Source organism: Stenella coeruleoalba (genome assembly GCF_951394435.1).
Source record: "Stenella coeruleoalba genome assembly, chromosome: 1".
In the NCBI taxonomy this organism is placed as follows: Eukaryota; Metazoa; Chordata; class Mammalia; order Artiodactyla; family Delphinidae; genus Stenella; species Stenella coeruleoalba.
The window spans coordinates 185182322-185209111 of NC_137169.1; the positions used below are offsets into that span (position 1 = coordinate 185182322).

Below are 26790 nucleotides of genomic sequence, written 5' to 3' on the forward strand. Positions count from 1 at the left end.
GATATGGGGATATATGTATATGTATAGCTGATTCACTTTGTGATACAGCAGAAACTAACACACCACTGTAAAGCAATTATACTCCAATAAAGCTGCTAAAAAGAACCCCAAAACCTCTGTGTAACTGAAAAGTGGTTTCTTTTGAGGAGCAGTTGAAGTCTAACTTCAAAATAAACATTTCCTCTCTGTTTCAAGAACAGGATAAAAATTCACACAATGTGCTGCCTTGAAAGTACATCTAAAAGCTGGCAGCCTCTCTTTCCCCATATTCTGAAGGAACTTTCATGAAATGAAGGAAAAGTATGGAATGTTATATTGCTCCTGGATTCAAGACATCTATTTCCCTCCAGCCCAACAACCCCAAATGAAAGGATTGTGTCTCTGATGGGCTGCCTCAGGCCTCACTGTTTCCTCTTACATGACAAAAGCATCCTCTACTCATGGTTGCTGTATTTCTCATAATGGCGAAGCTCAGAGATTTAAAATTTTTTAAAACCTCACTTGGAAATTTCTGCTAAGGTCAGAAAAAGGGTGAAGGCTCACGCTTGGAAGGTTCTCATGTTTGAGTCTGTACCGTTCACGCGTAGCTGGTAACTTCTGTTGATGGTTGTGAGAAGGAGCTTTCTCAGCTGCCCACTGAAAGGAGGGCTGAGCTGCAGGTTGCAGACTGGTTAAAAAACATGGAAGATTCTGCTCCGGGAAACAAAGGTGATAAGACCTCACAATATTTCCATCCTTAATGAATCCCTGCTCTTTGTTCCTGGACTCCAGCCAATTGTAACATGAGGAGAGAAGAGTACGTGCCCTACAGCTCCTTGGAATTTTCCCTAAAAGGATGTTCTCCAAACAAAGGAAAACAGAAGTATTATATAACAACAGACAATTGCTCCAGAGAGCTCACATTTTCATTATTTCAATATGTGGGTGGTTTGAGCCAGTAAGGAGGAAATTAAGCTCAGACTCTGCCTCTGGATGAGAGAGCTTGTCCTAGACCTAGATGCCAAGCAGCTCTGGGGCACATTATCACTGTCTGTCTTGGGTTATAACTGCGTCCATCTCCCATCATCCCCACTAGAACATAAGGCACTTGAGGGCAAGGTCAGAGGCTAATTCAAGACTATTGTGCATGCATTTTAGCAGTTTGCCTTGGTGGTCTTTGATATTCCATCTCTGCTTATCAAGTCCTATTTTTGCTTGTCTAGATATACCCTCAATGTCCAGCTTAAAAGCTGTCTCCCTTCTCATGTCTTTGCTTGTCTTCCCTCCCACCAATTGGAAGTCATTCCACCAAGCTCTAATTGTCTTTACTGCCCTAATCATACTCTGTCCTATTCATTTATATTATGATTATTCTAATACTTCTTTTCTCTCAGCTTTTAGAATACTGTCTGCCTGCTGTACTTCTTATATGCAACTGTGCCTAACATAGTACCCTATGCATAATGAACTCAAATATTTATTTTCTGAATGAATAAATGAATGAATGAGTGAAACAAAAGTTCAGATAGTTCTGGTTCTATTATTTTCCCCTTTGCAATCCAAGTGATACTGACCTATTGTACATGGCTTGTTGAGCAACCTCTTATTACAGCAACAATAAAATCTTCAGAGGTCATGAGGTCCTATATTGGAGTACATTAAACCTAAGACATGCTCACATTCAGCGTGCTAGTATTTAAACTCCATTTGGTTTTCATTTTACAGAAAAAGCACACTGTGAAGAGTTCAGAATTATCAGGTTTCTCTCTTCTGGATTACCTTCTGCCTAACAGGACTTGCAAGATGAAAGCTTATGTAACACATTTTTCAAAAATTCCTCTCTGATCATGCAGCGTACCAAGCAACTTTTCTTAGAAAATAAGGAAGGGGTGGGGTGTATGGAGAGGGCTAAAGTTTAGAATATTTGTATATGTTTACATCCCCACAGGGTTTTTGAGTATAATTCTGCTTATGCACAGTGACTTTATGGAAAAGAGACATTCCCCTCTTGTGGATAACCCAGAGTCTGACTTTGCATCTTATTGATCTATCATCTAATGCTTCTTCAAATAAATGTTCTGATCTGGCTGCACTGGTTGACTCACAGATTCCTGGATACACCATGTCCGTTGCCTTCTTCTGTGCCTTTCATGGATTGCTGGTCACCCCTATCTAGAAGGGTGACCAGCAACCCCTTTTTCCCACCTGATACTGGCACACTGTTGTGTTCTGCACTGTTGAGAATGCCACTCTCTGGAGTTGTGTCACATAATGGTTCTCTACTTTTCTTGTCTGAGAACATCTTTCAAGTCTCAGCTAAGTGCTATCCCTGTAGGAAGTTTCTTTTGACTTGCTAATATTCTAGTAGTCCAGCCTCATCTAAATCTCAAGGCACTTGTTTATTTAGTTCACAGTCACCAAGGGCTGTCTTGTTGTAAAGTTCTATAATCTTTCTTTTTTTGGGGGGGGTCATGAAATTAAATTTTTTAGTTTTTTTTCGTTGTGGTTTCTGTATTTTATTTTATTTTATTTATTTATTTATTTATTCTTCTTTTTATTGTGGTACGCGGGCCTCTCACTGTTGTGGCCTCTCCTGTTGTGGAGCCCAGGCTCTGGACGTGCAGGCTCAGCGGCCATGGCTCACGGGCCCAGCCGCTCCGCGGCATGTGGGATCTTCCCGGACCAGGGCACAAACCCATGTCCCCTGCATCGGCAGGCGGACTCTCAACCACTGCACCAGCAGGGAAGCCCGAAGCTCATTGTCTCATGAGTGTTAATTCTTATCTCTGTTAGACAGATTTCATATTTCCTATCATGGACCATCATGTGTACTTTAAATTTTATTTTCCTCAACACCCAGTAGAGGGTTGGGTATTCAGTAGGAGATCTATAAGTAAATGTTGATTTAACTTGATGACCCCTTTCTAAGTGTGTTCTTATTAGTAACACAGAACAGTGATTAAATTCATCTGCCAGAAGTACTCTTTGGTATCATGGGATTTGGAACAGACTTCATCTCTTCCACAGGAATGCTTGGAGCCATTCTTCTTTGGTTTTGAATGTAATATCCTATGCTTAACTTTTCAGACAAGTCTATGCCAGATGCGTTTGTTTGTTTGTTTTTTGTACTGGTTGCAAAATACATTCTCTCTATTTATTTTGTTATATGAAATTGGCTTCAGGATTTGGATCCACTTAAGTCCATGAGATTTTGGCGTACATCTCCCTTCTGATATGGTCAGGGGGAGAAGTGGGGGAATGCAGTGAATTAGAAGCTGAGAAGTTTCCTAAGTTTGAAATTAGGCCAATCACTCCACAAAGAAGACATTTTCTTTTATTTCCTCAAGTGACATACCGTTTAACCAAGGTGTTCCTATATTCGAAAGCCCCTAGTGTTATCCAAGCCTGATTTGCCTAGACTGATATTCAGTTCAGTTAAATTCATTTACTAACTTACTTAGTCTTTCATTAAAATATGTATACCTACTATGTGCCAGGTCCAGTTGTAGGCACTGGGGATTCAGCAGTGAGTAAACACAGCTAGTTATTGAGAAGTCACAGGGGATGTGGAGAGAAATGGTTATTGTTCCAACATTCACAGATCTCTAACATGTGTGTGTTTGTGTATGGAGGAGAAGGACGGTGGAGAGGGGAGAGATTAAGACAAGTGCAGGCATAACTCTAGTGCAGGGAAAAATATAAGTGACACCAAAAGGAAACCAAGTTACTATATGGATTCAAATGAGAGAGAACACACATTTATATAGGGGTAAATTAAGAGAGCCTTTATGAGGGAAGTGGTATTTGAGATGGGTTTAAAGAAGGCTGGCTGATTGATTATTATTTTCTCTTGACCTCAAACAGGTTCTTTTAAAAAAATTTTATTTTTTAAAATTTTTGTACAACTTTTAAATGTTACTTTCCATTTACAGTTATTAAAAAATATTGGCTATATTCCCCATGTTCTACAATACATCCTTGAGCCTATCTTACATGCAATAGTCTGTACCTCTCACTCCCCCACCACTATATTGCCCCTCCCCCTCACTGGTAACCACTAGTTTATTCCCTATATCTGTGAGTCTGCTTCTTTTATGTTATATTCACTAGTAGTTATACTTTTTAGATTCCACATATAAGCGATATCGTACAGTAATTATCTTTCTCTGTATGACTTGTTTCACTTAGCATAATGTCCTCTATCCATGTTGCTGCAAATGGTAAAATTTTGTCCTTTTTTATGACTGAGTAGTATTCCATTATATATGTATCACAGCTTCTTTATCCATTCATCTGTTGATGGACATTTAGGTTGCTTCCATGTCTTGGCAATTGTAAATAATTTGGCTGTGAATATTGGGGTGCATGTATCTTTTTGAATTAGTGTTTTTGTTTTTTTGGGCTATATATCCAGGAGTGGAATTGCTAGGTCATATGGTAGTTCTATTTTTAGTTTTTTGAGAAGCCTCCATACTGTTTTTCACAGTGGTTGCAACAATGTACATTCCCACCAACAGTGTGTGAGGATTCCCTTTTCTCTGTATCCCCGTCAACATTTGCTATTTGTGTTCTTTTTGATGATAGCCATTCTGACAGATGTGAGGTGATATCTCATTGTGGTTTTGATTTGCATTTCCCTGATGATTAGCAATGTTGAGAATCTTTTCATGTGTCTGTTGGCCATCTGCATTTCCCCTTTGGAAAAATGTCTATTCAGTTCTTCTGCCCATTTTTTAATCAGGTTGTTTGTTTTTTTGATGTTGAGTTGTATGAACTGTTTATATATGTTGGCTATTAATCCCCTACTAGTCATATCATTTGCAAACATTTTTTCCCATTCAGTAGGTTGTCTTTTCCTCAAACCTGTTCTTTCATGCTCTGCTGTATGAAGCCGGGCCTGGGACTCTGCAAACATCATTCTCCTTTGCCAGCTGGCTCCTTGTTTGGGGGGGGGTGTCTAGAACCTGGAAAAGAAGGGGCTTGCTCCTTTCTGTTTGCTTCCTGTTCCTGTCAGCACTGCTGCAGCATTATGTCTTCCCCCTGGCAGCAATGCTGGTGCCATAGCTAGGTCCGGGTTACAGTTGTTCTAACACTCCTAGAACCAATTTATTTATGCTGCTTCAAAGAGACCAACACCAGCCAGCTGGCAGCCTCCTCAGAGGTACCATCTCAGCTCTGCAAGTTCCCTCTAAGCTTCTCAATTCCAATAATCCCAGCCTCTCCCCTTTGTCTCTTCAGGCCTGGAGGTGGTAGCTTCTTCGGCAGTTGCTACCTCTATGATATTCTGTGTTCTCTTTTTGTCCTTTAGGGTTTCTGATACCTCACCAACATTTTTTTTTTTTTTTTTTTTTTTGCGGTACGCGGGCCTCTCACTGTTGTGGCCTCTCCCGTTTGCGGAGCACAGGCTCCGGACGCGCAGGCCCAGCGGCCATGGCTCACGGGCCCAGCTGCTCCGCGGCATGTGGGATCTTCCCGGACTGGGACACGAACCCGCATCCCCTGCATCGGCAGGCGGACTCTCAACCACTGCACCGCCAGGGAAGCCCTCACCAACAATTTTTAATATTATATTCTTTATGTTAAAATAAGTGGTGATGGTTCTATTTTCTGACTGGATACTGACTGATACAAAAGTTGGTGCCAGGAATGGTCCAAGGAAATGGACACTCAAAAATGAGATTTGGGAGTTGGTTTGGTCATCTCCCTGAACTTGAATGCAGTGCTGAGCCCCTTGACAATTGTGAATTGGGATGCAGTGATCCATGGAAAATGGTGGTATCACAACTAACCATATTATCACCTATGTTTGATTGTGGGGAAGTACGTACTAAAGCAAGTGCCTTGGAGGAACAAGTGGCTGTGGCACTTACCTGTGTGGCAACAAAGATGACTGAAAGGTCACGGGGAGGGATGGCTACTCTGAGCACACTGAAGTGCTTAAGAAAGAAAATGACAGGCTCCGGTCTTTAGACTCTCAGCTCAATGCATGGTCAGAGAGGCAGAGCTTCTGTGGTGACCCTAAAAGGATCTCTTATTCTTCGGGGCTAACTTTGTTGAAATTCAGAACAAATTTAACTTTTGCAGCCTTCAGAATTATAACATAAGTGGAATCCCCAGCCTCATCAAGTCTTTCAATAAACCTGAGAATCTTGAACTTTTGAGTCACTCTAAGCCTCTCTTATGGTGGAAGCAGCCTACCTCCCATATATGAGGATGCTTAAAGATGCTGTAATAACTTTGCAACAGGATGACTATTCTCTATTCTCTACCCCAATCTACCCTTTCTTTGTTGCCATTAGACACATAATCAGAGTTAACCTCAACAGGTACAAAGTCTGACCCAGGAGGAAAGAGTTTAGATTTAAGACGGGTTTGAAAGATGCTTAGACTCCAAGCAGGAAAATAACTATAGCTATAGGCATCAAGATGGATCTATTCAGAGATCAAACTGTAAATAATCTAGTTAATTTGGAACGTGGTTGCAAGTAAGACTAAGAAAGCAGGTTGAGCTATATTGGGAGGCACCCTGCATGTGATTAAAATGGAGGAAGGAAGAAGTGGTGAAGGATTTTGAGTAGGAGTAATGTGTTTAGGGGCTCATCCCAGAAAGGTAACCTGGCAGTGGTGTACAGGGTATATACTGTGACAGGGAAACTAGTCTAGCTGGCCAGTTAGAGGTCCATTTCAATAGTTTAGGAAATAACAGTAGTTGGATCTAGCTTGTTGGCAGTAGGAGTTAAAAGGTGAGGAGAGGAATGCAAAATGGTGTACCTACTTTGGAAGACAATTTGGCAGTTTCTGCCAAAGCTAAACATACTTAACATACGATCCAGCAGTCGTGCTTCTTGGTATTTACCCAAAGGAATTGAAAACTTACGTCCACACATAAACATGCAAATGGATGTTTATAGCAGCTTTATTCATAATTGCCCCAATTTGGAGGCAACCAAGATGTTCTTCAGTAGGTGAATGTATAAATAAACAATGGTACATCCAGATAATGGAATATTATTCAGTGCTCAAAAGAAATGAGCTGTCAAGCTATGAAAAGACGTGGAGGAATCTTAATGAAAGAAGCCAGTCCGAAAAGGTTCCATACTATAAGATTCCAACTGTATGACACTCTGGAAAAGGCAAAACTATGTAGACAGTAAAAAGATCAGTGGTTGCTAAGGGTTACAGGAAGAGTGGGAGGAATAGGCAGAGCACAGAGGAATTTTAGGGCAGTGAAACTATTCTGTATGATACTATAATGGTGGATACAAGTCATTATACATTTGCCCAAACTCACAGAATGTACAATACCAAGAATTAACCATAATGTAAATTATGGATCTTGGGTGATGATATGTCAGTGTAGGTCCATCGATTGTAATAAATGTACCACTCTGGTCAGGGATGTTGATAATGGGAAGGTTATGCATGTGTGGGGATAGGGAATATATCGGAAATTTCTGTGCATTTTTCTCCATTTTGCTGTGAGCCTACAAGTGCTCCACAATAAAGATACAATTAAAAAGGTGGGGGCAGGTAAAAGACACATAGAAGGTGGACTTTATAAGATCTATTCTTACACTGCAGATGGGGATTCTAGGAAGAAGAGGAAAATGAGGTGAAATTTTGAGTCTATGTAACTGGTGGCGTGAATGTGAGTCCGCGCAAGGTGAGGGGGAGGGGCGAATATAAGAGAGGGAGTAAATGAGAAAATGAGTAGGTAAAGGCAAACGTGGGGTGGGAATAAGCAGTGAAGATGCCCAAAAAGGTGCATTCTGTTGAGTCAGACTGTGATTCTACTGGGAGAAAATAGATGTATTTGCAGCTGAGTTTCCACACTGGAATGAATCTCCACAGAGATATTACTGGGGAAACTGGGACTTTAGAGTACCAAAGAATTGACTGGAAATCCATCAGGTCTTGGGCGGATATGCTTGAAGAATATAGTTGCAGTAGCTAAGAAAAAGACACACCTAGGATTCAAATGGGGTTGGGGTTGGTAACCACCAACCTTCCATAATTTGGGGGTCACTTTGGTCTGAAGCTAGAGGACTGGACTAGATGACATTTTAGGCCTTTATTCTCTATTTTCTATTATTCTACGACATGAAATTTTTTTTGGATTTCTTCCTAGTCTTATTGGGATATAATTGACATACAGTACTATATAAGTTTAAGATGTACAGCATAATGATTTGACTTACAAATATTGTGAAATGATTATCACAATAAGTTCAGTTAACATCCATCATCTCATATAGATACAAGATATTTTATTTTTATTACTTTGTATATTTGTTTATTGACTGTTTTCCTCCAGTAGAATGTAATCTTCTTAAGAGTAGAGATAATTTCTATCTAATTTACTGTTGAGTCCCCAGGGCTTAGTATAGCCCTTGCACATTATAAGTAGTCAATAATTATTGGTGGAAAGCATAAATTCTATTTGTTCCTTACTATTATCATTTTTATTAAAACCTTTGGACTAGAAAATATAATTATTTTGGAGTTGAAAACACTGGCATTGGAATACTATTTACAGTAGAGTAACAGTCTGAGAAATAAGCAGATTATTTTGCTTCCACTATTAGTTGGGGCAACTAGTAGTATTAGTTTTAGTATTAGTTGCAACTAATAGTATTTAGTGTTCTTCCAGAAGACTACTGATTAAGAAGAGGTTGGGGATGGGCTTCCCTGGTGGTGCAGTGGTTGAGAATCTGCCTGCCAATGCAGTGGACACGGATTCAAGCCCTGGTCTGCGAAGATCCCACATGCCGCAGAGCAACTAAGCCTGTGTGCCACAACTACTGAGCCTGTGCTCTAAAGCCCGTGCACCTAGAGCTTGTGTTCCGCAACAAGAGAAGCCACCACAATGAGAGGCTCGTGCACCGCAACGAAAAGTAGACCCCACTTGCCACAACTAGAGAAAGCCTGCACGCAGCAATGAAGACCCAACACAGCCAAAAATAAATAAATAAAATAAATAAATTAAAAAAAAGAGGAGAGGTTGGCAGAACCGCATAAAACACTGGACAGGATTAGTGTTGGAAGGATGTAAGTGACACAGTGAAGTTTAGATAAGAGTTTACCATTATCTTGCTGGAAAAATTTCAAGTTATAATTTTCTTATTTGAAGTCTCTGGGTCTGGGTCAGCCTTTCCTCAATTTACATAAGCTTAGGAAAAGAGGATTAATAATTGCCAGTTGCGCCTTTACACAGAGGCACCTGTTTACCTACACAGAGAATTTTCAGTCTGTTGGTTTTGCTGCCCCCAATCCCTGGGCCAATTCACTTCCAAGGTGGAAGGTGCGCATGGCCACCTGCAGGGTCTAGAATGAGTCTTGGTTTACTAATATTGGTAAAGTCTTTACCTGGTCCCTCACCAAGACCTTCTGTAAATCCTGCAGGGCTGACACCTGCTGGCAGACACAAGAATGAACAGATCTCCAACTATAGGAAGCATAACTGATCAAGGACTCAAGCTGATCACTGCTTGCTGCCTTGGAACTGAGGCCATATTTATTGGGCTGCTCCCAGCCAATGACTGAGTGTGGCAGGGATACTCAGCAAGTCCATTCCTTGTAGACACAGGGCTCCTCTGATACCCAACTTTGAATCTGTAATTGTCCTATGGCCTGGCCTTGCCAAACTTTTCTTAGGCTAATCTACGGCCTAGGATGCTTCACCCAACCCTCTTCCCCTCTTTCCTTTGCTTGGCCCAGACTTGCTTCCCTGTGTGACAGCTCTCCCTGTCTTCCAGTTTCTTCCCTGTTATCTTTCACAGTTTTCTCTTGATAAAATCCGTGTTCATTTAGTCCTGTCTTGGCATATGCTTCTTGAGAACCCTGGAATAACATACTCTTTCTGTATGACTGGACTTTTTCTCTTTGTTTTTAAAATCAAAAGTGAAGCCCTATTCTGATCTCCAGGCCACTTTATTGGGCCTCTGATAGCCTGTCTGGTTCTTAGAAATATTCCCTCCTTTCCATTTAGGAGCTGGATCTTTTCATGTCATCTGCTTCTGGCTCAAGTCTTACTTGAATAGGTGGACACTATAGAATCACAGTGTCCTTTGGAACCATCTGTAAGACTTTGACTATTGCTACCACCTAGAAATTCACTGCCTTGTCTTCATTATTGCTATGACCAAGAAATCACCAACTTGTCCTCCTCTTGGATATCAACAGCTAGTTAAGGCAAGTTGGACTCTGGAATTTTTACCTCTGGCCACATATCTGTGGTGCTAGCCCTAGGATGAGCAGGTAAATTGCACAAGCCTGTAGCCTACATGATTTTGGGCTTTGTTGCCTTCCACACCAGCCTGCAGTTGAGGTCCTAGCGTCCCATACATCAAGAATTAAAGTACCACTCATCTAAATGAGGTGTTGAAATGTACACCCCAATAGAGGTGATATTTTCAGCTGGTTCCAGTAATCCTTAATGAGAGTGAATTACAGATTCTTTATTGAGATTACTGTGAAAGTAGGAGAAATATGAAAGCAGTGGGTATTTGAATAACATGGCAAATATTCCAAGGAGCACAAAAGCAGAAAGGAAAACCTGGTACTTCAAAGCAAACCTCATTGCCTCCACAGTTTTCCCCAATGTCAGGGAGTGCCTTGGACTTTCTCTCTTGAGTTGAAATCTCTATTTGCCAGATATCCACACAGTTACACCACAAGCAGGAGGCTATACATTTCCATGTGGGGTATAGTATTACAACTAATCCTTCTGGCAAGAAGAAATGGACAATTATTCTGACCAACTTGTGTTTCTAAGTTTGTAAGCTGTATATTTTCAGGCCTTCCTCCATAGCTAAGCCTGGTAGCTGAGACTTGTGAAAAGCAGTTGTGAATACAGTAGGTACAAAAAAGCCTATAAGAAAAGGTTTGAGCAATGTAGGTACCATCTCAAGATTAGAAAGGGTACTCAGAACTTTCTTTGTTAAATGGTGTTCTCTTAACCCAAGAAAGCAGTCAACTGAGAACTGGATTTCTAGATTCTAGTTGCTTTCCTCTTGTGCTTTGTCACAGAATTAACCTGCACCCTGCCAGGGGATTGGAAGACCCCTGGCTCTACCGCTACCTCTTTGCATGTTTATTTCCCCATCTGCAATATAGGCATGGAGAATGTCCTGGTAAGCTTACATGCTGTTCATGAAAAGAGGATGATAAAAGTAAATCTGAATGCACTTGGAGACCACTGTGATGCCCTAAAAATACAAGGTAATGCTATCTGGATAGGAATGGTAATAATAATGAACAAGGGCAACCATGTACCTCTGGAGTTTATGCAGCAAGTTGATTAGCCTCATGAATTAGTAACATGGGTTTCTTTCCATTAGTTGACTATTAACCCCCAAATAGTCAGCTTCAAAATAAATAATATCCTGGTTTGTTTTTAAGAATCTGATTCCTTTGTCCTTCAAGTATTCCCATTTGCTTCTATAAATGTGAATGTATCAAATACAGAGTACAAATTTGACTTAACCTGATCTATCACCTGGCCTATTTTAAACCTCTTTTCAAGAACAATAGATTGGATATTAGAAAGAATTGCTTAAAAAACATAATATTTCTTAATTTAATATTATTTAGTTTAACATTTAATATTGATATGATTTGTTATGATAGGTTAATTTTGATACTAGTCATCTTGATAAAAGGTAACTATAATACTTATTTAAGACTTATAAAAGTAAATTTTTATTGCACTACCCAAATGCCAATGGATGTATCATTTTATATAATGAATATATCACAATTTGAGAGTAATGAACAATACTATTTATTTTACAGAATAAAAATGACTTTGAAGGGAACATGTTAAAGAATTTTACTGAATAAATATATATTAAGAATGTATTAAAATGCATGTTTTTATGAAGTGTAGTGAATACACATGCAAATGTATTTACTAATTTAATAAATATTTATAGAGTATCCACGAGTACCAGACACAGTGAAGGCACTGAGGATACAGTGGAGAATAAAACAGGCGGGATTTATGTTCATATTTTAGCTGGGAGTGAGAAAGAGGAAGATAGATAAGAAACAAGTAAAAAAAAAATGAATAAGATGATTTCAGAAAAAAGAAGCGTCAAGGAGGAAATAAAACAGGATGGTTTGAAAGAGGGTTATGCTGATGTAAATTGGGTGGCCAGGAAAGGCGTTTTTTTTTTTTTTCCTGAGATTGTCCTATGTCAATTGAGATCTGAATACCATAAGAAAATGTCAGTATGCAGAGATCTTGAGATAAAGCATTTCAAGCAGAGCGACAGCAAATGTAACTGTTCTCAGTTGGGAATGAATTTAGTCTGAAAGAAAGCCAGTCTGGTGGGAATACAGAAGGGTGGAAAAATGTATTAGATGGGGTTGAAGGTAGAGCAGGATCTTGTAGGTCATGATGGGACTTTAATTTTCTTCTAATTGCAATGGCTCACCATTGTAGGGATTTAATCTTGGGGGTGACAAGATTCTATTTGTGTTTGAGAAAGATCACCTTTGCTGCTACATAGAAATTGAAATGTTAGGCAGCCCTAGCAAACTAATACCTGAGACAAAGAAAGGAATCAAGGATCATGCCTGGGTTTTTGGCTTGAGAAACTCAATATTTAGACATCTTATTACCAGGATGAGTAAGGCTGAGGAAGAAACAATTTGGGGTATACATGGGTGTGTTGTTGGTGGGGAAAATGAAGAGTGAAATTTAGTAGTTAAAACTACATGTTTGAGATGCCTATCCACATGCAAGAAAATATATCAAGTAGGCAGTGGTATATGTAAACCTAGAAAATTTAGAAGTGGTTATACAAATGGTTCAAATAAAGGAATTTAGAACCATTCCTCATCACTTTTGGATGTCAACACAAAGAGCTTGTTATACAGAACTAACATCATTTATCAATGTTGGTAAGTTGGACTATGATTTGTATATTATTTGTACTGAAGGAAACTATGTGATGCATGATTTCTGGGTCTCAAAGATCAACAGATCTTGGACAGACACAATAAGGTCAGATGTCACCTTGAAATCCATTCCAAATTAGGAGCAGTTGTGACAGTCTGAAAAAAATGTACTGGATTAGATGTCATGAGATGTGGCTTTGGATTTGAACTGTGCCCTTTCTGGATGAGTGTGTAATCCTGGATTATAATCTCTAAGACTCAGATTTTTCAACCATTTTATAATGATTCTTATTAGGGGTGATTTCACTCCATTTAGGACATTTTTGAAATTTGCAGGGGCAGTTTCTGTTGTTGCATGATTGGGGAGTACTAGACATTAGATATCCTGTAAAGTCCTATACAATGATTTGTCCAATATTTCAAGCAACTTTTGAAACCCAGTGGTTGTGTATTTGTAGGTAAAAAACCCAAAGAGGTCCTAAACATTACAATGGGGCTACAGTGGTTAAGATATATTTTTTATATGTGTATGTAGGTTATATTGTCTATAAATTTCACTTCAGGACTGTAAATAGAGCATTGTAAAATACTTACTGTTAAAAGGGGGACATTGCATTGGATTGTGTTGAGGACTATTGACTTCTAAGATCTTGATCAGAAGGGCCATCAGAGAGACCACTTGGCCGAAGACTCATATTCATAAAGGACCTCACATTTATTCTTTTGATGTTGTCTCCAAATGAGATTCACAATGATAGAACTGAAAGACGTTTTCTATCTTAAAACATTGAATTTGCAGCTGTGTCTTAGGGTACAGCTAGGGTATTATGAATTCCTATTTTTGTAATAAAACCTATAACTAGCTTCTGAATATATATGTAATATTGTGTCATATCTTTTGCTTTAAAGTTTTAGTTCTATATAAACTTTTAAAATAAATTACAGTTTTTATAATATTTTTGACATTTCTTCATTTAAAAAATTGTTGTGATAGAAAAAAGTCTCAGGCTTCTCTTGACTTCTGAGAAGCCCTGGTGATAAGACCTGTGTTAAAGGGTTATTCTGAATATTAATTAAGCTTCAGTACTTTAATTAAACTCTAACATAGCAGATGCTAGCAATTTCTGAAAATCTTGGGCAACTGAGAACACAGAGGCTGGATTTCTACAAAAAATTAGAAGTTTTTGCTTGCTCAAGGCAAAGTTAGATTTTTTGTTTTTTTCAGTTCTCTGTTACATACCAGACTATACCTGACTGAAGACAGGGACCATATCTAACTCAGCATCTTCATCACAGCATGTAGCATGGTTGTGTCTAGGGGAGCATGCTCACTTCTTGGAAGACAGTTTGGGGTTAGCATGTGGGACACCATCCCAGAAGATCCAAGGGTCCTTCAAAGTGAATACTCCTGACTCCAATCATTTCTGCTGAAGGAAAAGGAAAAAGGAAGAAGGAAGGGGAAGAGGGAAGACGAAGTTAGAGAAAGAAAAAAAGAAGTAAGAATAGTAACAGAGAAGAAAGAAGAGGAAGATAAAGAGGAAGAAGACAGGAAGGAAAAGAGGAAGTGAAGAAGATTGGTAGGTAAATACACTGAAGACTGACTTTGGTCTCAGTATTTGGCTCAAAACTGCTACTTGGCTTCAGAAGCTGGAAACCTCTGAATGGCTGAATTGCCGAAATCCATTTCAAGGTCTTTCCTCCCGTTGCGGAAAGTGGGTGTGGCCAATAATCCTGTGATCCTGCAGGTCAGCTTCATATCTAATCAGCATAGCTATGACAGCTGTACAAAAAAAATTTTATTTGCTTTTATTTTTAATATCTGACTATGCACTTTTAAGAACTGGTAAGAATTTCTAGATGAAACTGGGAGTGAAAAAAATCTTTTGTGCTTCATATGTTCAAATTGTGTGTCAGTTGAAATACACACACACACACACACACACACACACACACATATTTAGTCTTATCAGCGTAACTTGTGGAATTGAATGATTGAGAATTACTGTTATGTACCAAAGTAATTAAGACATTGATAATAGTTCAGTTTAGTATGGGAATAGATAGATGTTAATAGGACTATTAAGAGAGTACGTTGGCTACAATAGTTTAGGAAAACTATTAATGAGCCAATTAATGTTTATAAAAACTTAAAGAATCATATGAGGAAGAATAAAAGAAACTATCATATCAATTTTAATCTTCAATTTATTTTGCATACTAGCATTTATAACATGAAACAAAATAAATTTTATGTGCTGTATTTAATTTGTTTACTTGATTCCATGTGGGCCACAGGGTTTCAAGAAAAGTTCTGTTTCACTTGGGAATATTTGGGAATACTTCACATCTGTGAGAAGACCTTAAAAGCAGAATATTATTTTGCTACCTTAAACAATTAGGAAAAGGGAACGATTTAAAGTTGTCTGCAACAACATCCATAATAAATCTTAGCTCCAAAGATTAAAATATCAAGAGAATTTAAAAAAAAAGAAAAGGAGAAAGTGTTAGAGAAAAATGTGATCTCCTCCTTCTCTTGTTGCTCTAATGGCTTCAGTTAGAAATTTTGTAAGGAGTATTTCATAAGGAATATGGATTCCAGGATTTTGTAAGGAGTATTTCGTCTAAAGAAGCATAATAAAGAAAGGAATAATGAATAAGAAAGATAAAATGGTATTTCCCCCCAAATTTGTGACTGTCCCTTTATAACCAAGTATAGCACAAGATTTTTTTTTTTTTAATAAAGTCTGTTTGGAAAAAAAAAAAAAAGAAATGAAGGTGTAGTAAGAAATATGGAGTTCAACAACATGCAGAGCCCTCTGGTGGCTGGTGATGCTGACAGATTATTTTATCTGCTCCATAATGTCAAACTTGAAAATCTTTAGCTATCAAAATTTAACTGTAGGGCTTCCCTGGTGGCGCAGTGGTTGAGAGTCCGCCTGCCGATGCAGGGGACGCGGGTTCGTGCCCCGGTCCAGGAAGATCCCACATGCCGCAGAGCGGCTGTGCCCATGAGCCATGGCCGCTGAGCCTGCGCGTCCGGAGCCTGTTGCTCCGCAATGGGAGAGGCCACAACAGTAAGAGGCCCGTGTATCGCCAAAAAAAAAAAAAAAAAAAAAAATTTAACTGTAACATGTAATAATACTTTAAAAAATAAAATTTTTGATTTATTCTGGCACCCCATTCTATAAGGGTATATAATTTTATATGATCTGTATCAGGTTTTATTAGGCTTGGGTCATAGCTTTGGCTAAATATTTAATTTTTTAAAAGACCGTCCATTCAGTTAAAAGGTATATTTGGTGCTCTACTCATTATTATTGTTATTGTCATTATTTTGCTGCTACATGTTGGAAAGTTGGTTCCTTATTGAGAATCTAAATAAAATGAGTTACTTCTTGCTAACTTTCATTATAAATGGGGTCTCCATGCTATGTTTCTTGGCCAGGGGACAGGAGGAATCGCCTGGAGGACAGAAATAGAATATAATAGCCAAATTCTCCCTGCAAATAGTTTGTAGAAGTAGGCTGGGACTATCATATTGCAGCTACTCTGCTTAATCTGTTCTTTGTTTAGATTTGAAATACATATTTCAAACATTGTTTAAGGAGAAAAGGAATCATGTCAAATGTTTCAGGAGATGACTTAGGTTAGAGATAAAGAGGATATATCTAATTATGAAATGTTATGGAAATGTCATGGAATTATGAAATGTTAGTGGAACCTGAAGAGAATTGATTAATGTTCTTTAGATCATGACATGATTCTTACAGGGGCTCATTTAAAGGCCTAGAAATAGTACTGTCTTACTGACTAACGCCTGCTAAATAGGAAAGTAGGAGGTGTGCAATTCCTAATTTTTAAATAGCAAAGTTTCTTCCCAGGTAGTGTTAGTAACTTTCAGAATCCTAGATGGAATGATGATTAGAACAACACAAGGAAAGCAGCAATTGACAGAACAGAAATAAGAACGGGCCTGAACCAACTGCAAAATAAGCAAGGCTTCAGAGGACTCCCAACAATTCTTGTCGTCGTGGGTTTCAACGTCCGGTCCCACTGGGTCAGGATGGCATTTCTGGCTCCTGGCCACTTCCCCGGGCCCACCAGCCTAAACTGATACGAGCTGCAAGGGCCAAAGTAAACCTCCAAGGCCAACTTTGGATCTGTGAGAAACAGCCATGGGATGTTGGGCTTTGCCCCAATGAAGGAGGCAAGTTCATCCATATAAACGATATAATCCGTCTGTATGGTATTGCTTTTGCCAAACCTAGGGGCGGGAGAGGAAACAAGACTGTGGTCATCCACGCTTTGTATAGGAACAAGAACAGGGAAAATGCCTCACACCTTTTTATCCATGGGAATCAGCATCTATCCTTTGTGTTGGTAAGGGGACTATTGCTCATTATCCTGTACTTTGTAGTTGTTACTAAAGGACTTTCATACTGATCTCATTTGGACATTCCACAACACAGCAAGGCAGCTGAGAAAGGCATTTTTATTCACATTTACAAGTAGGTAAATTGTCTCTTGCTCAAGTGAGGTTATTACTTCCTGGCCACTGAGCTAATTAGTGACAGAGGTAGGACTGGAGCCCGGTTCTTCTGACTAGTTCTCATTTTATTAGAGCCATCTGTTGGAAGGCATCCTTTACATCTTAGAGGATTTATGGGCTAGAAAATTGAAGTCCACATCCACATGTTCCCAAACGCCTCTAACTTCTAATCTTTCTGGGTTTCCTTTCTATGACATATTGCAGGAGCTATGGAGGGTTAAAACAGGATTTAGTGGGGTATCAGGTGCAAAATAGATCGTGGATATAAATATTTGTTGAATGGCTAAATTTAGCTCATAGCTGTCAACGTAATGACTCACTCAGGGCCATTTAAAACTAAAACAGTCCCAAGTATTCACAAATTCTGCTTTTTCTATGAAAATTCTACATCCCTTTACAATAGCTGCTCTTACCATTTGAGCTTTTTCCCCATTTTTTCATCAATGTCATTCATCATGTCCTTGACAGAAGGCAAAGTGCAAGTTCCTATAAAAAGGGAAAGACATGATAGTAGTTAAATAAGTCTGGCACAGGACCAGCTTGCAATATTTCCTTTTTAATAGTGAGTTATGAATCACATTAGTATTTCCAAATTTTTTGTCACTGTCTAGTAAAATAAAAATTTGAGACAAACATACAGGTCATTCCCAATCTTCTCAGTGATGATACTCATCACAATAATTAAAAGCCATTACCCAAATAATCTTTTATCTTTGTATCTTTGCACTTAAATCAGTTATCGGATTTAAAAAATCAGTTTCAAAATATTAGATTATATATTCTAATCTCTCAGCTTTATTTTTAAGTATGTTATCTAATAAATTATAGCCAAAGGTAAATAGGCATCTCTTTTTTAAGATTTAAGAAAAAAAATCTTCATAGGAAGTTATCTTGCTTTGCCAGGAAAGGGAATTTCCAGCAGATAAGATAGAGAATTTAGTGAAGCCGCAGGGTTCTTTCTGAAAAGCCAGTAGCTCCTGAATGAGACTGAGGATATGTACTGTCCATAAGTCACCAAGGATATAGGGAAGTCCCAGGAGACCAAATCTGAGTTGGGGCTGCCCCAAGATTTCAGACTCTTTCTGGCATCAATTTACAGAATTCTCTGAAATCTAGACCCAAACTTTTGTACCCAGATGCTTCAAATTAATGTGGTTTCTTTGGCAATTCTGCGATCACCTGGAACCAGAATTCCCAGCCTAGCTCTGATTGCTCAAGACATACAATGACTTGCCTAACTCCCTATTCCTGAAATCCTTATAGACAGGGTCACGTGAACAGTCTGTAGACATGGCCTTGTTTCAAACCTTGGAACTCATTCTGTCCTTGGGCAGGAGGAGAGATGGAGAAGAGGCTATATTCTATAGCCCACCAGCTATTGCCATTGGGCTGCTTGTAGCTAACCCCTCTGTCCTGGTACCCTGGTTCCCCCAAATTGGATTGTTTGCCTTATCTTCCATTTCCCTCAAGACTGAGTCTTTGCCTTGTGCATCAGTTCTCTGTTGATTGGGTATCTGCCTTGTCTCCTTTCTTCAGAGCCCAGGTTACAACTCTTGTCCACACAGAGAGTAAGTGTCCCACATTTTAATGCCAGTCTCTTTGAACCTGGACCCTGAGCCTAGCTCTTTCTAAGTAGAATTTCATGCCCTCACCTTCCTGGCTGCTGCCTCACTGGAGTAACATCATCCTGCAACACATCTCTGCTTGGGGACTGGGGAGGGAAGGAGATTCAGAGAGATCACTGATATAAAGGACTGTAATGATGTGGATAGTAGCCTGGTGGTGGGCGATGATGCAGGCTATGTAGTTGCAGGTTCCAACCACCAGTATAAAAGAACATTTAAACCCCAGCAAGTCAGGTAGGACTGGAAGCCTTAGATGTGGCTTCAAAGGAAGCAGACCAGCTAAGATTCCTTATCCATAATTTTCATACCTTTAAGACCAACTAGACTTTGCACACTAAGCTTTGACATCTCTATTTGTTCTTTAACCATGGCCCTGTTTGGTCTATTGTCTGAATTGGCCCACAACTGCATTTAAAGCTTAGTGTGAATCTGATCCCAGTGCCTAGGGCTGGATGATGCTGCCTGCCTTCTTTGCTTGACCCCAGTCAAGTTTGTTGTTTCCTTTTTCTTTTTAAAATACAGGGATTTAGTATTCCTTAGAGACTGTCTACCACACCAAGTGCTTTCTGCTTCTAATGATCCATGGCAGGGAAGAAAATAGAGCAGGAAATCCACTTCCTCTCTAGCAATGATATTTTTTTTTCATGACTGTGGATGTTTAAAGTTGGCTGGATATTGGCTTTGAAACATCTTTTATTAACCTTTCAAGAAATGTCATTCTATTGAGTTTTGAAATCTTAATTTTATAAAGTTGTCATGCATTTAAGATGAGAGTCTCTGGTGTTCTCAAGTTTAATGAAAGGTCTTGGGTAATTAACAGTTCTAAGGAGTTATTAATCACAAACTACTCCTTGAATAATACCTTGTACTATTGTTTATGACAATTCAATGTAATATGTTTTTAATTGTTTATAAAATATAATACTAAAAAATGTAGAATTATAGATTCTGGAAACTGGATGGGACCTAGGATTTGTCCCTTGTTATTAGGATTATTGTTTTCACAAAGACTCAAAGCCATTCTCATTGGCTTCCATCTTTCCCATCAATGAGCTTCTTTGTCTACTTACCCTTTATTACTCGTACTGCCCAGCGAGACTGCAGGTCAGTTGTGGGGATGACAGCTCCAAGGGACTGGACAAGGCCAATCACTGCCATGGTTGGCTTCTCCAGTGAAGGTGGGAATATGCCTTTAAATAAGGTGACCTCGTTGTCTCTGCTCTTAATGATGGAATCATCAAGGAAGGGGTAGGCGTAACTATAGCCTGTTGCAAAGATGACACAGTCAATGGCCTCAAACACTGTCCCATCCTCAAAAATGGCCGAAGTCTCTGTAAACTCCTTCACATTTGGCTTAACGGTCACAGTGCCACATAGAATGCGAGCCGGGAGCTCATCATTGAACACGGGCTCTTTCCTCAGGGTGCTGTATGGAAAACAGAGATGACCATTAGAACAGTAACATTTCCTGTTTCTTTTATTGGTCCATAATAATTAATTAATGATTGTTAATAGTTAATTAGTAAGGAAGGAGAAAACGACTCAAGATTTTTTAATGTGCCATGGAGTGTCACCAATATGGTTGAAGAACAAAACTGATGTAAGGCAACATTGTGGAGTAAGAGAAATTGTTTTTTTGCTGATCCCTTCTCTATTTCCTGTGATCTTTCTCTTCTCTTCCACAGAGCTCTCTCTAAATCCCAGAATAAGCACTCAGGCCCTTCCCCCTGTTAAAACCTATATCAGGAAAAACTCTTAAAGTCAGAGTACCTGGGTCTTTAAATTTTTTTCTTTGCTACTTATCAACTGTGAACCTTGATCAAATTAAGTTTTCTTAATTTCTCTTGCCTCATCTTTCTCATCTGGAGTGGCAATAAAGTTATACCTACCACAGGTCATTGGGAGACCTAAGTAATATAAAGAATTTGGCATAGTTTGTAGCACATACATAGTGCTCGAAATGTTAGACATTATTCTTAACATAGCATACTCCAAAGTGGTCATCGTGATGTAAAGAAGATCAGATAGGTGGAAGGAAGCTAAAGGTGGGAAGACTGCAGTCAGGTTCTATCATAAAATGTGAAGTGTGAGCCCCGTGCAGACAAAGGCACAAGTCAGGTGAGGGAGGGAGCATCTAGGAATTTAAATAAGACCAGGAGCAGGAAGAGGCCACTGGAAATCTGGAAAGAGAGAACTTCTGATTACTTTTTATTCAGTAACATCTCTAGTGAGTGCACATAAATCTGAAGTTAGGGGTGAACTGAATAGTGTTGAAGGAAAAGACTTTGTTCTTATAGGACAGTGAGAGCTGTGAGAGAGCCATAGGTAGACTCCACTGGGGAGGAAACTGAGCCAGACAATGAGATTGGTTGGAATGCCGATTGGAAAAAGGCTGGATTCAACTGCTCGAATTACCTGCCATTTATCTTAAACCCACTGCCGTGTTGAAACTTCTTTTGTCAAGGCCACCAGGACCTTCAAGCTGCCAGATCCCATGGTCTACTCTTACTCCTCACTTTACTCAACTTATTAGCAGCATTTGACACGCTTGATGGTGTCCTCCTCCATGAAACACGGTCTTTATTTTGCTTTCAGGTCATCACTCACTCTTGATTCCTTTCTACCTACCTCGCTATTCTTTCTCAGTGTCTCCTGCTGAATTCTTCTCCTCTTCCTGACCTCCAAATGATGATGTGCCCCAGGACTCAGCCCTCATACCTTTTGTTTTCTCCATCTCCATTCATTCTTCAAGAGACGTCATCTAGTTTTCATTTCTTTAAGTACTATCTATATTCTGACCAGTCCACATTTTTGTTGTTGTTGTTTCAGTTCACATTTTAAACTTACGGTTTGAATGTCTTTTCTGTCTTGTGTATCCCACTGCGTTTCCACATTTTTCTGTGCGAATGTCGAATAGACGTCCAACTTTTATACGTTTAAAACTAAATTTCCGCTCCTCCCATGGTTTTCCACATCTCAATAGATGTCACCTCCATCCTTGCCCTCTTGCTCAGATCAAAAGACTGGAAGACATCCTTGACCCTTTTTTTGCTTTCAGATCTGTTATTCAATCTAACAGAAAATGCTGTTTGGGTTTACCTTCAAACTGTATCCAAAATCTGACCACTTCTGAGCACTGACGATCCTAGTTCAAGCCACCTACCCCTCTCATCTGGATGTTTGACAATAGCCTCTTTTTTTAAATATATTTTTTTTGTACAGCAGGTTCTTATTAGTTATCTGTTTTATACATATTAGTGTATACATGTCAATCCCAATCTCCCAATTCATTCCACCACCACCACCACCACCCCTGCTTCCATACATTTGTTCTCTACATCTGTGTCTCTATTTCTGCCTTGCAAACCGGTTCATCTGTACCATTTTTCTAGATTCCACATATATGCGTTCATATACGATATTTGTTTTTCTCTTTTCTGACTTTCACTCTGTATGACAGTCTCTAGGTCCATCCACGTCTCTACGAATGACCCAGTTTCCTTCCTTTTTATGGCTGAGTAATATTCCATTGTATATATATACCACATCTTCTTTATCCATTTGCCTGTCGATGGGCATTTAGGTTGCTTCCATGACCTGGCTATTGTAAATAGTGCTGCAACGAACATTGGGATGCATGTGTCTTCTTGAATTATGGTTTCCTCTGGGTATATGCCCAGGTAGTGGGATTGCTGGATCATATGGTAATTCTATTTTTAGTTTTTTAAGGAACCTCCATACTGTTCTCCATAGTGGTTGTATCAATTTACATTCCCACCAACAGTGTAAGAGGGTTCCCTTTTCTCCACACCCTCTCCAGCATTTGTTGTTTGTAGATTTTCTGATGCCGATTATAACTGGTGTGAGGTGATACCTCATTGTAGTTTTGATTTGCATTTGTCTAATAATTAGTGATGTTGAGCAGCTTTTCATGTGTCTCTTGGCCATCTGTATGTCTTCTTTGGAGAAATGACTATTTAGGTCTTCTGCCTATTTTTTGATTGGGTTGTTTGCTTTTTTAATACTGAGCTGCATGAACTGTTTATATATTTTGGAGATTAATCCTTTGTCCATTGATTCATTTGCAAATATTTTCTCACATTCTGAAGGTTGTCTTTTCATCTTGTTTATAGTTTCCTTGGCTGTGCAAAAGGTTTTAAGTTTCATTAGGTCCCATTTGTTTATTTTTGTTTTTATTTCCATTTCTCTAGGAGGTGGGTCAAAAAAGATCTTGTTGTGATTTATATCAGAGAATGTAAACTCTTAGAGGAAAACATAGGAATAACACTCTTTGACAATAGCCTCTTACCCAGTGTTTCCATTTCCTTCCTTGACCCACCCATCTATAATGAGTGATGACCATAAAAGCCAAAGTGATCTCTTCAAATTAACTTAGATCTTGTCTTCAGTTTACTCAGATGCCTGCAATTGCTTCCCACTGCAATTGCAGAGTAAAGGCCAGACTCCTTACAGTGGCCTACAGGACCCAACATCAACTGGCTATTTTGATGTCTCTGGTTTCATTTCCTGCTACTCTCCTGAGCCCTCTTCTCCAGGAAGAGAAGCTCATTGTAGTTTGTTGAACATACCAGTCATACCCCTGAAGAGGTGATGTCCTAGCTGTTCCCATTGTCCAGAATACTCTTCTCCAGATATCCTTATGGCTCATTTTCTCATCTCTTTCAGGAATTTGCTTAAAAGTTTTCTCAGTGAGACCTCCCCTACGGAGTGTTTAAAATTGTCCTGATGGCACTCCCTGTTACCCTTGCTTGCTTTGTTTTTCCTCCCTGATACATGTCATCATATGATTTTCTGCTATTTGTTTATTGTCTGTTTCCCACTACTAGAATGTGGGACAGGGATTTTATGTGTTTGTTCACTGCTGTATCCACAGGATTTAACACAGGTCCTGGCACATAATAAATGCTTAATAAATATTTGTTGAATTAATGAATTAACTTTGATGTAAACAGCTTATAACTTGGGTTTTTCACCCACGTCAAAGTAATTTCTTATCATGTGACTGGCTTGGGGGATGTTATAGGAGAGAGTGAGGAGGAGACTGAAGATGTAAACATTGTGGCCATAGTTCAGTGCGAGGGCTCCATCAAGGGGCAGGTGTTGAGAGCGAAGCACAGGGAAAGTTCTGCTTTGCTTAACTGTCATTAAGAAAGAGGCAGTAGAGCAAGGTGGCTAAGAGTGAGGGACTCTAGAGTCAGCAAATCTGGACATGGCTTTAACTTCCTGGCTGTGCGGCTTTGGTAAAGTTAACTACATTGAACCACAGTTTTCTCATCTCTGAAATGAAGATTATAACAGAGCCATCCTCATAGTTGTTGTGAGAATAAAGGGAGGTAATGCGTGTCAGAGACTCTGACATGTATTAAGGGCTTAAAACATGTTGACTACTATTATCATAACTCTAGGGACTAATTCCTGAGGTATTGATATTATATAACTTCGCAGCTGTGCAAATCTGGTAAGGAGGATTGTGAATAGGAAAATACCCCTAACTTTTGCAATTCTTTATCCTCTGAAAAGTGAGAGGTGATTACTTCACTTTGATTTGTTTGGGGGTTACAACACACATTAGGGTTGTTGACACTGAAATAAAAATTAGCAGGCATATCATGTTTAAGTCTACTTTACCCATTTAAAGGCATCAAGCCATAGTTCTCATGCTTGAATCTTGCATTCATTTGCTTGACGTACCACCAGTCAGAGATGACTGTTGGTAAGTTGTTGTTGAGGAAGGTTTCAAATCGAGTGATAAACATCATGTCCCATGGATAGCCACCATGCCAGACCCGGCTCATCACCCAGGAGCCACTTCTGGAGCTGACGATGACCTTAAAAAACACCATTTCAACCATTAAAGTGGTGACCATTTGTACTGGATACTGTGATATATCCCCCAGATCTGCCTTTAGGAATGGAGTTATTATAGCAGCTTCTGGGAGTGTTGCCAGAAGGCAGCCCTCAGCTGTCAGCCCTCTTTGGCAGTTAGTTTGGTAACTTATACTCTTTTTGGATTCCCTGCATTCAGTGACTGGTTAATGGAAGGATATAAAGGCCCAGCCTCTCACTTCAACTAGAGACAATTCTAAAGGACTAGCCTAGCTTCAGAGTAAGTAAAGGAAAACTTCTTTCCCTTCCCTCAGAGGTATTCATCCAGAGAGCTCTCCCAAATAAACTCCCTGCCTTATAATCGACATCTTAGGGTCAACACTCTGTTATACTCCTCCAGGCAAATTTTCGTATCTTAGTCAAATCTTCTCTGGTGTTGATGACGAATAACTGCATTCTAGTCATATTTCTTCTAGTGCTTATCTGATGATCCCAAAATGATCCCATTAGTTTCGGAGGAATTTACTGGACACATGTTAGACACTAAATGTCCCAAAGAAGAAGATTGTTGAATGGCAACATCACTCCTTGCTGATGTTCTGCCTTTGCCATACAAGCTATTTAAAATTTCACAAGTTACCAGGGAAGTTGAGCTATATGAAACACTGCTTAGTCTTCCGATCAAGCACCCTGCTCTTCTCCCGTTTCGTTATCACACCTTTCAAATGGTGTGTCTGTCCCTTTAAAGAACTCCCTTAGTATCTGGGAGGCGTACCTGTTCGGCTGTGTGGCTGAGTTCTGAGGCAATATCACAGCCCGAATTCCCCAGGCCAATCACCAGGACTCGCTTCCCCTTGAATATTCCTGGTTCTTTATAGTCCCAGCTGTGGAAGCATTTGCCTTTAAAAAGTTGTAGACCTGAGTGAAAAGTGGGAAACATATGAATCATTTGATTTCCATTTAAAAAACTGCTGTAACAGATCTTGTGGGTGAATATAGTTGCAGTAATCTGGAATTTTAGCACACCAGGTATGTTAGATACAGTGGAAGCATATTTTAATTTAATGTGTACTTTTATAAATTGTACTTTTATATATGTAAGAAAGACATTATCAAGGTCATTCATTCATGTCAGATTTGTAGGTGGCACCCTAAATTTTGGCCTTACCTTGAAAGGACTCTTTTGGTAGGTTGGGGTACACATGATGTCCAGAACAAATCATTACAGCATCAAAGACAGCTGATTCTTTTTTACCATCCTTTTCAGTGATAACGTCCCATTGGCCAGTGACTGAGAAATCAGGACGTTTATTTACACTGGATACAAGTGTCTAAGAGAAACACAGAAAGATAGCCTTCTTTTTTTCTATGCTAACAGGTAGGTTTGGCACCAACTTGATCAAACAGGATGAAAAAAATCTTTAATAATGTCTTAGGAAAAATACTTAATTCATTATGAAGGTACATATTACAAATTCAAAATTCCTTCAAAATAATTCAAAACATTAAATGGTCTATATGTTTTTTATCCCCACATGGTTCCTTGTGTATGACCAGTATTTTCTGCAGTAGAAGAGTGATTCCTTTCGGAGCTATGACAGTGAATTGAATCATAGTTTACAAGAGGCATGTAGCACATGAAGTAAATAATCTGGTGGCCAATAATTTTTGTAGTAACAACATTTCCTAACGTATTTCATTAGCCACTTTATTTTTAACATTATTGTCTTAAAATGAAAGATGTTGTCTGTATTCAGAGCATAAGTTCTTCTCAAATTTTAGTGTGTGTAAGGATTACGTGAAAAACCTTAGGAATCAGGATCGTGCCTGCAGCCCGGGGAGGGAGCTGTGAAGGAGGAAAGGTTCCCACACCTTGGGAAGGCTCCT

The 26790-nt window shown here is 39.2% G+C and overlaps 1 protein-coding gene and 1 long non-coding RNA gene across 3 annotated transcripts in view; one reads left to right on the forward strand and one right to left on the reverse strand.

Annotated features, from left to right (window-relative positions):
- Positions 1-26790, forward strand: part of LOC307184679 — a 554503-nt gene that overhangs the window by 146768 nt on the left and 380945 nt on the right. The gene's annotated exons all lie outside the window — the stretch shown is intronic.
- The window catches only part of FMO2 (flavin containing dimethylaniline monoxygenase 2), a gene marked incomplete at its 3' end in the record, with an annotated part of 92666 nt that overhangs the window by 54075 nt on the left and 11801 nt on the right, over positions 1-26790 (reverse strand).